Consider the following 11,798-nt stretch of genomic DNA (forward strand, 5'->3'; position numbering starts at 1 on the left):
GGTCTCTGTCTCTGTTTTCTCTACCCATAGTCACATTCATGTTCCTATGTCTTTATCTATGTAAGCCAGCCTGTCCCCTGGACTCCACGTGGAGGATGACCACCTAATTTAGGCTCCTTAGATTTCTCTCTCCTTTTGTTCATACAGATTTCTTCATTTATTCAACAAATATTTACTGAAACTGCCATGTGCCAAGCATGAGGCTAGGTGCAGGAGAGTATATACTTAGGTTATTTGTAGTCATTTTTCATTTTGATTTCTCCGAGGTGACTACCTTGGTTGGATTCTATATGTTTTCAAACCTCAAGTCACACATGCACAGGCACTCTCTGATTTGGCTCTCAGAGATAGATAATGACATCGCTTTACAGGGATTCTGTTAGTTTAATTATCAGAGGCCAACCTAATTATTTAGCCTTTCTCCAGATTACTGAATCCTCCATACTCTCTGCCCTCTTACTTGCAATACAGCTCTCTGGCTTTTGGATGGGAAGAGAATAACTCCTGATTTCAGTATCTTCCATCTGCATGATACAATTACTAATTCCTTTCCAGCTTTTCAGTTAGGGGGTAACAACTGTTTGATGCCCATTTATTTATGTGTTATGTGTTAATCCAATCGACATGTGTTGTGGCATAGGAACTGTCTGGTATTCCTCCTTTGTTAGGCAGGAGCCTATCATTTTAGGCCTAACAGTGAGGGTCCTGTGAGGGGTGAAGATTTGAAATCATATCCTAAAAGGGTTGGGAACCAGGAAAAGACAGCCCATATCATTTAGGATTCTTTCATTGCAAGAGACAGAAAAAAAAAGAAGAAGAAGAAGAAGAAGAAAGAAAAAAAAAAGACTCAAACTGGCTTAAACAAAACAGGCAATTTATAGCTTGCCATAAGGTTAATAAATTCAGACATAGAGTCAACTTCATACATGGCTTAATCCACAGTGCAGATTGCCTCACTGAGAGCCATCAAAGATGCTTCCCCTGGATTGGTTTCCATTTTTAGGCTTTTACTGGAGACCCCTGGCACCTTCAGTCTCACAATGCCTAATCCAGCAGTGGCGTTTCCCTCCTTCATAGAGCAACGGATGTCCCTAATTTGAGTCTTATTGGTACTAATGGCCTGACATAAGTCATGTGTCCATCGCTGAACTAACTGTGGATGGAATGTCCAAATACTGGGTGTCTTCAAATTCAAGAGGGAAGCTGGAAAGTAAGAATGAAAGTACATGATCAGACGAGGTTGAGAAGATAGGAAAGGTGAAGAATGAGCCATGGGGAATTGAAAAAAACCTAAAGCAATTCCTGAGTAGGAATTTAAACATTGTTTTTTAAAAAAATAAATAGCTTTATTGAAATATAATTTACGTACCATAAAACTCACCCTTTAAAGTGGGTGAATTTAGTTTAGTTTAGTATATTCACAGAGTTGTGCATTGATCATCACTACCTAATACAAGACCTTTTCACCCCCCCAAAAAAACCCTGCATATCTATTAGCAGTTGCTCTTCATTGTCTCCCCTCTCCTCAGCCTCTGACAATCTCTTTTATGTTTCCACAGATTTGCCTATTCTGGACATTTCTTATAAACAGAATCATATAATTACATATAATCATACAATATGTGACATTTTATATTTGGCTTCTTTCACATAGCATACTATTTTTAAGGTTCATCTATGTTGTAGCATGTATCAGTAATTCATTCCTTTTTATGGCCAATTAATATTTCATTATATTAATATATTAAATTTTGTTTATCCATTCATCAGTTGATGGACACTGAGGTTATTCCATCTTTTGGCTATTATGAATAATGCTGCTAGAAACATTTGAGTACAGGTTTTGGGTGGGCTTATGTTTTCAATTTTCTTAGGTCTACACTTGGGTGGAATTGCTGGATTATATGGTAACTTTACATTTAACCATTTGATTAGCTGCCAGACTCTTCCACAGGGGCTGTATCACTTTACATTCACATCAGCAATGCACAAGTGTTCCATTTTCTCCATATCTTTGCCAACTCGTCACTATCTGTCTTTTTGATTAATGCCATCTTCATGGGTATAAAGTGGTATCTCATTGTGGTTTTGGTTTTCAATTCTTTAATGAGTAATGATGTTAAGCACCTTTTCATGTGTTTTTTCAGCCATTTCCATGTTTTCTTAGGGGAACCTGAATTGGGAAAAGTAGCCCTAAAGGGCAATATTCATAATAATGACAAAATTGAATATGTAGTATTAATTAGATAACGGTATTATATCAATTTTAAATTTCTTGATTTAGGTAAATGTACTGTGTTTATGTAAAAGAATGTACTGTTCTTAGAAAACATACAGTGACATATTTAGGGGCAAAGGGTCATGATGTCTCCAACTTGAGCCCAAATAGTTCAGAGGAAAAAAAAGTATACAGAGAGAGAAAGACAGACAGACAGGCAGAGACAGAATGCTAAAGTAATTGAAGTAGATTGGGTAAAATATAAATAATTGTAAGTTGGAAATTATATCAAAACAAAATTTACCAAAAAATGAGGTAGGTACTATTATTATCCTATACTACAGATGAGGAGAGTGAGAATCAGAAAGCAAAGTAATTTACATAGCTAGTAAGAGGTGGAGATTGGATTCAAACATAGGGTTGCCTGAATCCAAAGTCCATGTTGTCTCAAATGAGCAATTTTGCTGTTTTTAAGAACAGAATGTATACTTCTAAGTCAGTGCTTTCTTTAAAGCAGTCATCTTGGAGGGCTATATGCTCATTCAATTGATGATCTTGCTGCCTAGAACCCTGTCTTTGAAAAATACCACTTAAGGTCATTTTGCTAGTCATATACTTAGAGTTCACCTATTGGTTTTTCATGTATATTCTCCATATCTCAGCGTTACTCCCAAAATGACTATTTCGAAGGAAATACATGAAGTATGTTACATCTGTTTTAAAAGTTGTCATGTGGCTTTATAGATATCAGCAACATGGGTACCACCTGGAAGCTTCTTTAGAAATGCAGAATCTTGGGCCTCATCTCAGACCTGCTGAATCAGAACTTGTATTTTAACAAGATTCATAGGTAATTTGTATGCACATGAAAATTTGAGACACCCTGAGATATAGAATATGCTTATGTCTAACACAATTTCTTAATATATCAATTTTATACATAGGATGAGAGACAAGGATGTGGAGTTGCAAGCTCTTAGCTGATATACATCTTCAGCTTTACTAGATATCACCAAATTAGGCTCTAAAGAAATCTTACATATTTTTGTTACCATCCATATAGTATGAAGTTCCATTTCCCCATGTCCCCACTAACACTTGGTGCTGCTGTCTTTTTAAATTTTCAGCCAATCTGAAGGGTGTTATATCGTATCTTGTTGCTTTAATTTGCATTTCTCTGGTGACTATGAGGATGAGCATATTTTCACATGCTTATTGTCTATTTAGGCTTCCTGTTCTATGAATCACCTGTTTGTGTCCGTCCTCCCCTTCCCCTTTAGGGTTGTTTTCCTTTTTACTTATGGATATATATTCTGGGTACAAATTCTTTCTTAGTTATATGCGCTACAGTTATCTTCTCCTGTATGTGAACTGTCTTTTTTATATTTTGATATTTTTTTGTGGAATAATAGTTTTAAAATATAATTAATTAAAATATATTAAGAATTTCTTTTTGGTTTAGGCTTTTTGTGCTTGGTTTAAGAAATCCTTCCCTGCCTTGAGATCATAAAGATATCCTCCTCCACATTCTACTACAAGTTTTAAAGTTTTGCTTGTCATATATAGTTCTTTAATCCATCTGAAACTTGTTTTGTATATGGTGTGAGTTAGGATTGTTCTTGGCTCTTTTATCATCCCACGTTGGGATTATTATTATAACCGCATTGAGTTTATTGATTCATTTTGGGGAGGACTGACATCTTAACATAATCATATAAGACTTTCCATCTACAAACATGATTTTTTTTCATTTATTCAGGTCTTCCTTTATGTACTTTACTAATGTTTTATAATTTTCTTCATGTAAGGTTCTACATCTTTCCTTTTTATAATTTCTAATACATTATTGTTTTATTTCTAATTTTAGTGTGTTGATCTTATACACAGCATTTGTCAAACTCTATAGTTCTAATTGTTTGTCTGTAGATGTTTTGGATTTTCTATGTAACCAATTATATCATCTGCAAATAACAATTTTGTATCACCCTTTCTAATTCTTGTACTTTATTTTCTTTTGCTTATCTTTTGTAGCACCTAAACTTCCAGCACTATAGGCAATATAAGTTTACAGATCACATATAGAAATATGTAGGTAAATAAAAGAAGAACCCAGTTTTAAGTGTTGGGAGTGGTTATCCTTGAGAAATGTGACTGGAGAGTGAAGAAGGAGAGATCACCACTTTTCATTTTAAGCCTTTATGTACTATTTTTTTTTAAGGATTTGTTTATTTATATCAATCAGTACAGACTCAGGGATTCCCATTTTACCTATGGGTCTTCATCTCTTACTATCATGTATTTATTTTTAAATAAAACTTCCAATGTTGAGATAATTTTAGATTCACATCCAATTGTAAGGAATAATACAGAGAGATCTCTTGTACTCTACCCAATTTCCCCTGATGGTAACATCTTGCAAAACCATAGCACACACTATCACAAGCAGGATATTGATATTGACACAGTCGAGACAGAACAGTTCCATTACCTTCATGTTGCTGTTTTATAGCTACACTCACTTCCTTCCTGCCTACAACCCACTCCTTAACCTCTGGCAACCACTAAGCTGTTCTCTATTTCTTTAATTTTTATCATTTCAAGAATGTTAGATAAGTGAAATCATACAGTATGTAACCTTTGGGATTAGCTTTTTTCATTTAGCATCTCTGGAGATTCATTCAGATTGTTATGTGTATTGGTAATTTGTTTCTTTTATTCCTCAGTAGTGTTCCATGAGTTGGATGTACTACTAATTGTCTAACAATTCATCTGTTGAAAGGCATCTGGGTTGTTTCCAGTTTTGACTCACTATAAATAAAGCTGCTGTAAATATCCATCTATGTATTTTTGTGTGAACATAGGTCTTCATTTATCTCAAATAAATGCCAGGGTTATACGGTAGTTGCATATTTAGTTTTGTAAGAAACTGCCAAACTGTTTTCCAGAGTGGTTTTACCACTTGACGTTCCCACCAAGCATGTCTGAGTGACCCAGTTTCTCTACTTCCTCACCAGCATTTGATGTTGTCACTATTTTTTTATATTAAGCATTCTGATAGGTGTATGGTGATATCTTGTTCAGATTTTAATTTGCATTTCATAGTGACAAATGATGTTTAACATCTTTTTATGTGCTTATTTATCATCTGTATATCATCTTTGGTGAGATCTGTTCATGACTTTTGCCCAGTTTTGAACTGGACTTTTTTTTTTTTTTTACTGTTTGGTATTGAGAGTTTTGTCTACATCTTCTATAGTAGGTCCTTGTCAGATACGTGCTTTGTGTACGTTTTCTCCTGCTCTATAACTAGTCTTTCATCCTCTTAACAGGGTCTTTTGCAGGGCAAAAGTTTTTACTTTTGATGAGGCTCAACTTAAGTTTTCCTTTTATGGATCATGCTTTTGGTGTCAAGTCTAAGGACTCTGCCTTTGTGCAGAGATCCAGGAGACTAACATGGTAAGAATTTTGCTGGGTGTTTTCAAGTGTCCCAAGATCTCTTAAGTGCGACAGCCTTGGGACAAGGATCTACCCAGTAAAGATGAATCCCATCCTCATTGCCAACTCTTAGGGAGGAAGAAATCCTAGATTCCAAAGATTTTCTCCTATTTTTTCTAAAAGTTTTATAGGTTAAATTTTAAATTTGTCTGTGATCCATTTTGAGTTAACTTTTGTATAAGGCATGAGACTTAGGTTGATGTTCATTTGTGGGGGGGATTTCCTGTTGCTCCAGCACTATTTATTGAAGAGGCTATCTTTCCTCCATTGAATTGCTTTTGCACATTTGTCAAAAATCAGTTGGGCATATTTTGGGGTTCTTTGTTTTGTTCCATTGATCTATATGTCTATCCCTCCACAAATATCATACAGTCTAGATTACTGTAGTCTGGCAGGCTGAATAATGGACCCTTGCAGATGTCATGTCCTAATCTGTCACTGTTACCTTACATGATAAGGGACTTTGCATCTGTGATTAAATTAAAGATCTTGAGATGGGGAGATTATTTTGGATTATCCAGGTGGGCCCAATGTAATTACAAAGGAGGCAGGAGGATCAGAGTCAGAGAGAAGAGATTTGATGATGGGAGTAGAACTGAGCATAAATGCCATTGTGAGAAAGGGGCCATAAGGCAAGGGATATAGGTGACTTCTAGAAGCTGGAAAAGGCAAGAAAATGGATTCTTTCCTAGAGCCTCCAAAAGGATTACAGCCTTGTTGACACCTTGATTTTAGCCCAACAAGCTTGATTTAGGAGAACTGTAAAAAAAAAAAAAGTATTGTTTAAAACCACTAAATTATGGTCATTAGTTCCAGCAATAGTAGGGAACTTATACATTGTCTTGAAATCGGCTAGACTGATTCTTCCCATTTTATTCTTGTTTTTCAAAATTGTTTTACTTATTCTAGTTCCTTTGCCTTTCCATATAAATTTTAGATTAATCTCGTCTGTCTCTACAAACAAATTTTGCTAATGTTTTGATAGGCATTTCATTAAATCTGTATATCAATTTGGAGGAGAATAAACATATTAACAGTTTTGAGGCTTCCAATCCAGGAATACAGTATGTCTTTCTATTTATTTAGATTTTCTTTTATGAGCATTGTGTACTTTTTAGTACACATATCCTATACATATTTTATTAGGTTCACATATAAGATTTCTTTTTTTCTTGAGCAATTATAAATATTGTATTTTAAATTTTGGTGTGCATGTGTTCATTGCTACTATGTAAAAATACAATTGATTTTTTGTATGTTTATCATGTATCCTGTGACCTTGCTGAACTCATTTATTAGTTTTAGGAATTTTTTGTAGATTCCTTGTGATATTCTATATAGACAATTATGTCATCCACAAATATTGGTGGTTTTATTTCTTCCTTTCTAATCTGTGTGAGTTATCATAGTTTGTGTTTTGAGGAATTCATTCATTTCCTCTATGTTGCCAAATATATGTGTGTAAAATTGTTTGTAGTATTCCCATAATATCCCTTGATGTCTGCAAGGTCAGTAGTAATAGCCTCTGTTTCAGTCCTGATACTGATAAGTTGTCTTTCTTTTTTCTTTGTCAGTCTTGCTAGAAGTTTGTCAACTTTATTGATCTTTTTAAAGAACCAGGTCTTCGTTTCATTGATTTTCTTGATTGTTTTTCTCTTTAAAATCTCATAGTTTTTGCTCTTAATTTTATTATTTCCTTTTTTGTGGTTGCTCTGGCTTTATTTTGCTTTTATTTTTCTAGGTTTTTGAGGTAGGAGCTCAGATTATTGATTTGAGACTTGCCTCTTTTCAAATATAAGCATTTGGTGCTATAAATACCTCTCTCAGGACTTCTTAACCTATGTCCCATAGATTTTGATATATTGTATTTTCATTTTCACTCAGCTCTTTTAAAAAAATTTCCTTTGAGATTTCCTCTTTGATTTATAGATTTAGAGGTATGTTGTTTAGTTTTCAAGTGTTCGGAAATTTTCCTGTTATCGATTTATCTTTTGTTTCACTGAGATTGGAGAACACTTTCTGTATGATTTCAGATCTTTTGGATTTGTTGATGCTTGTTTTATGTCTCAAGATATAGTATATCTTGTTATGTGTCCTGTGGGTGCTTGAAAATAATGTGTATTTTGCTGTCGTTTTGAGGAGTCTTCTATAAATGTCAATTAGATCCTGTTGGCTAATGATGTTGAATTCTTCCATATCCTTGCTGATTTCCTGACTGGTTGTTGAGTATCAGCATAAACAACATCAACTTTTGAGATAGGGGTGTTGACGTCTCCAACTATAATTGTGCTTTTGTTTATTTCTCCTTTGAGTTCTATCAGTTTTTGCTTCACATATTTTTAGGCTATCTTTAGTGTATGCACATTTAGGATTGTTATTCTTCTTGGAGGCTGACCCTATTATCATTATATAATGCTCCTCTATAACATTGATCACTTTATTTGCTCTTAAGTCTAGTTTATCTATTTAGCAATTCTTACTTTCCCTTGATTAATGTTTGCATGATGTAACTTTTCCCATTCTTTTACTTTCAGCCTGCCCATATAGTTATATATAAAGTGAGATTCTTTTAGCTAGCATAATGCTGTGTCATTATTTTTAATCCACTCTGCTAATCTCTGTCTTTCAATTGGTGTATTTAAACTATATTTAATTGTTGATATGTTAAGGCTTAAGTATGCCATTTTATTTCTTGTTTATTTTCTGTTTGTTCTCTTCGTTTTTCATCTTTCTGTTTTCTTTCCCTAACTTCTTGTGGGTTACTTGAACATTTATTAGAATTCTATTTTTATTATTTGTAGTATTTTGTTGTGCAGCTCTTTGAAAATATACCAACAACAACAAAAAAGAGAATACATGCACAAAACAAAAAGAAAAGAAAAAGAAAATTTGGTGGTTGGTCTAGGTCTTACATTATCTGCACATAACTTATCATGGGCTTCTAGGGTTGTTTTACCAGTCTGAGTGAAGTGTAGAAACTTTACCTCCTTTTATATCACTGTCTTCTCCTGTTTATAATTGTTTTAAATGCTTTCTCTATGTACATTTAGAACTACATTAGGCAATGCAATGATCTTTGCTTCAGTTATTAAATATAATTCAGAAAACTCAGGAGGAGAAATAAAGCCCATTGTATTTACCCATATTATTTTTGCTCACTGTGTTCTCCCTTCCTGATATACCAAGAGTCCTTCTTTTATCATTTCCTTTCTGTTTATAGAATATCTGATAGCTATTACTTTAGGTAGGTTAGCTAGCAAAAAATTCTCTTTGTTTTCCCACATCTGAAAATGTTTTCATTCCGCTTCATTTCTCAAGGATATTTTTTTCCTGGATATAGGATTCTAGGTTGATCATTCTTTTCTTTCAAAACACGTAAATTATTGTGCTGCTTCCTTCTGGCCCCCATGGTTTCTGATGAGAAATAAGCTGTCATTCGAATTATTTTTCTCCATAGGCAAGGTGTTTTTCTCTGGCTGCTTTCAAGATTGTTCCTTTGTTTTTAGTTATAAATTTAATGATAATATCTCTTTGTCTGGCTTTCATTTCAGTTTATTTTCTTTGGGATCTGTTCAGCTTCTTGAATCTGATGTGTAGGTTTCTGTCTCTTGCCAAATTTGGGACATTTTCAGCTTTCTTTGAGCACTCTTTTAGTCTTTTCTTTTCTCTTTCTGGGACTCTGATGACATAAGTGTTAGATCTTTTATTATAGGTCCAAAGGTCCTTGAGTGTCTGTCTTTTTCTTTTCAGTCTATTTTCTCTCTGTGGTTCAAGGAAATTTCTTTTGCTCTACCTTCTAGTTTGTGGATTCTTTTCTCTGTCTCCTCCATTCTGCTGTTGAATCCATCCACTGAGCTTTTTATCTTGATTATTGTGTTGTTACATTCTAAAATTTTTACTTGTTTATTTAGTTCTTTATGTCTTCTATTTTTTCTGAGATTTTCTATTTTTTTCATTTGTCTCAAATGCATTTGTAAGTATTTTTAATCATAGCTGCTTTAAAATCTTTGTCAGATAATTCTAACATTGTTTTCATCTCAACGTTGGCATCTATAGATTGTCTATTCTTATTCAGTTTGAGATCATCCTGGTTCTTTAAACGATGAACGATTTTAGATCAAAACCTGGGCATATTCATATTATATTTTGAGACATTATACTTCCTTTAAACCTTCTGTTTTTGCTGACTTTCTCTGATATCCTTCTAGTAGAGCAAGGGGTAGGGCTCCTTCATTAATTTCAGGTGGAAGTAGATGTCTGGGTTCCCCACTTGGCTTCTGTTGACACTTGAATTGGGGGCTCCTTGTTACTGCCACATGAGGGTGGAAGTTCTGGCTCCCTACAATAATCTCCACTGACGCCATGGCTGGGGGAGGAGAGATTATTACTGGGCCAGCCAAGATGAAAGTCTGGGCTTCCTACTTGGCTTTCTCTGACCACACCTATGTTGGGTTGGTGAAGTACTTCATTACAGCCTGGTGAGGAGGTAAGTCTAGGCTTGTCAGGCGGCATTTGCTGTCATGAGTGGGGATGAGAGTCACGGTGTTTTCTGTGGTGTTTAGCAGGAGTAGAGTGGTATTGGCTGAAAGTTTTCTGCTTTGCTAGTCTGCACCTTTCCTTGTTCTTTGGCTAAATAGAACAGGCTTAATGGCGTAGACATATTTTTTTCTGTGCCTGTTGGTGTTTCTGGGTTGCCAGCTTCTTCACCTTCAAGTCTAGAATACATGAGGCAAAAGGAATGTCTGGGGAAATCAGCACCGTGTCATTCCTTGGGTCCTAAAGTCCCTGGTTGGTCTGCTTTCTTCTCTGGACTTTGCAGAGTCTTCGTATGTTTGTTTTATATATAATATTCAGGGTTCTTAGTTGTACTTAGCAGGAGAAATAGGCAAAAGTACATCTACTTCATCTTCTGAAAAGCAGATGCCTCCTATTTTATTTTTGTAACCATGCTCATGCTTATCTTGATATATCTATCTACCTGTATCTCTCTCTAAAGAAAGCTGTCTAATGAAGCTATGCTGAAGTCTTTTATCCTCCCTTTAGGAAGTAGAAATATCAGCAATCATCGCATTTACTTTAAAGCTGTGCTCAAATCACTAAAGCAGTGCTCAATATATTTTTGTTGATGTTAATGGCATTCCTGTCATTACATTTCTTTTCCAAGATACAAGCTAACTGCTATTTCTCCTCTATATTTTCTGATATTGTAAAATGTGTTTGGCAGAACAATAACCTAGATAGGGTTGCTAAATTATATCTGCAAAAATACTGCATACAATAGATTAGTGTCCGAAACCTTAATTTTGAAAAGACATGACATAGAACATCCACAGATAACACTTACTAGCTTTTATTAGATTTCACTGCTTATGTGTATACAATTTCTGTGATAACATAATGGTATGATTTATTTAATTGGAAAAAAGGAAGAGTCACATGTCTGGTATTTTTTTTACCAGACAATAAGCTCAAATGCTGGACTGTCTTTGTCAAAACCAGACACCTGGCAACCTCTGAACCTCACCAGGGAGGTTCAGACCCACTGGAGCAAGGCAGGCAATCTGGGAAGTTTCCAGGAAGTTAAATTCAATAAGCATTTATTGTGCAACGAGAGGACATCTGGACCAGTGTAAAGCACATTGGTAAAGTCTAACAACAGGCACTAGATAAACAGATCAGCAGCATCAAAGGGCTCTCACTAGGGACTGTACGTGTGTTCCCCAGTAGCCTGGAAGAGCTTACTGAGAGTAGCATTTGGCTATAACCAAAGCATTGGAATGGCTATGAATATCAGTAAACAAGTAGAGGAGATTGAGGTTTAAGCAGAGATGACAGAGAGAGAGAGAGAGAGAGAGAGAGAGAGAGAAATGAAAGGTCCCTTGAGCTAGAGGAATTAGGATTCTGAGATGACCAAATCAGGTGTGCAGAGAGAAAGGAGCAAGATGAAGGCCAAGTCAAAAGCAACAAGGCAAGAGTCTAATTACCAAATTCTGAGCACAAAGAAGCCAGACTCTCCTACTCAAGCCACTTTGTCTGAACCTTCTATACCAACCTATTTAAGTCTGTGCTGTGAACGGGTGAAAAA

The sequence above is a fragment of the Vicugna pacos genome, chromosome X (genome assembly GCF_048564905.1).
Source record: "Vicugna pacos chromosome X, VicPac4, whole genome shotgun sequence".
Taxonomy (NCBI): Eukaryota; Metazoa; Chordata; class Mammalia; order Artiodactyla; family Camelidae; genus Vicugna; species Vicugna pacos.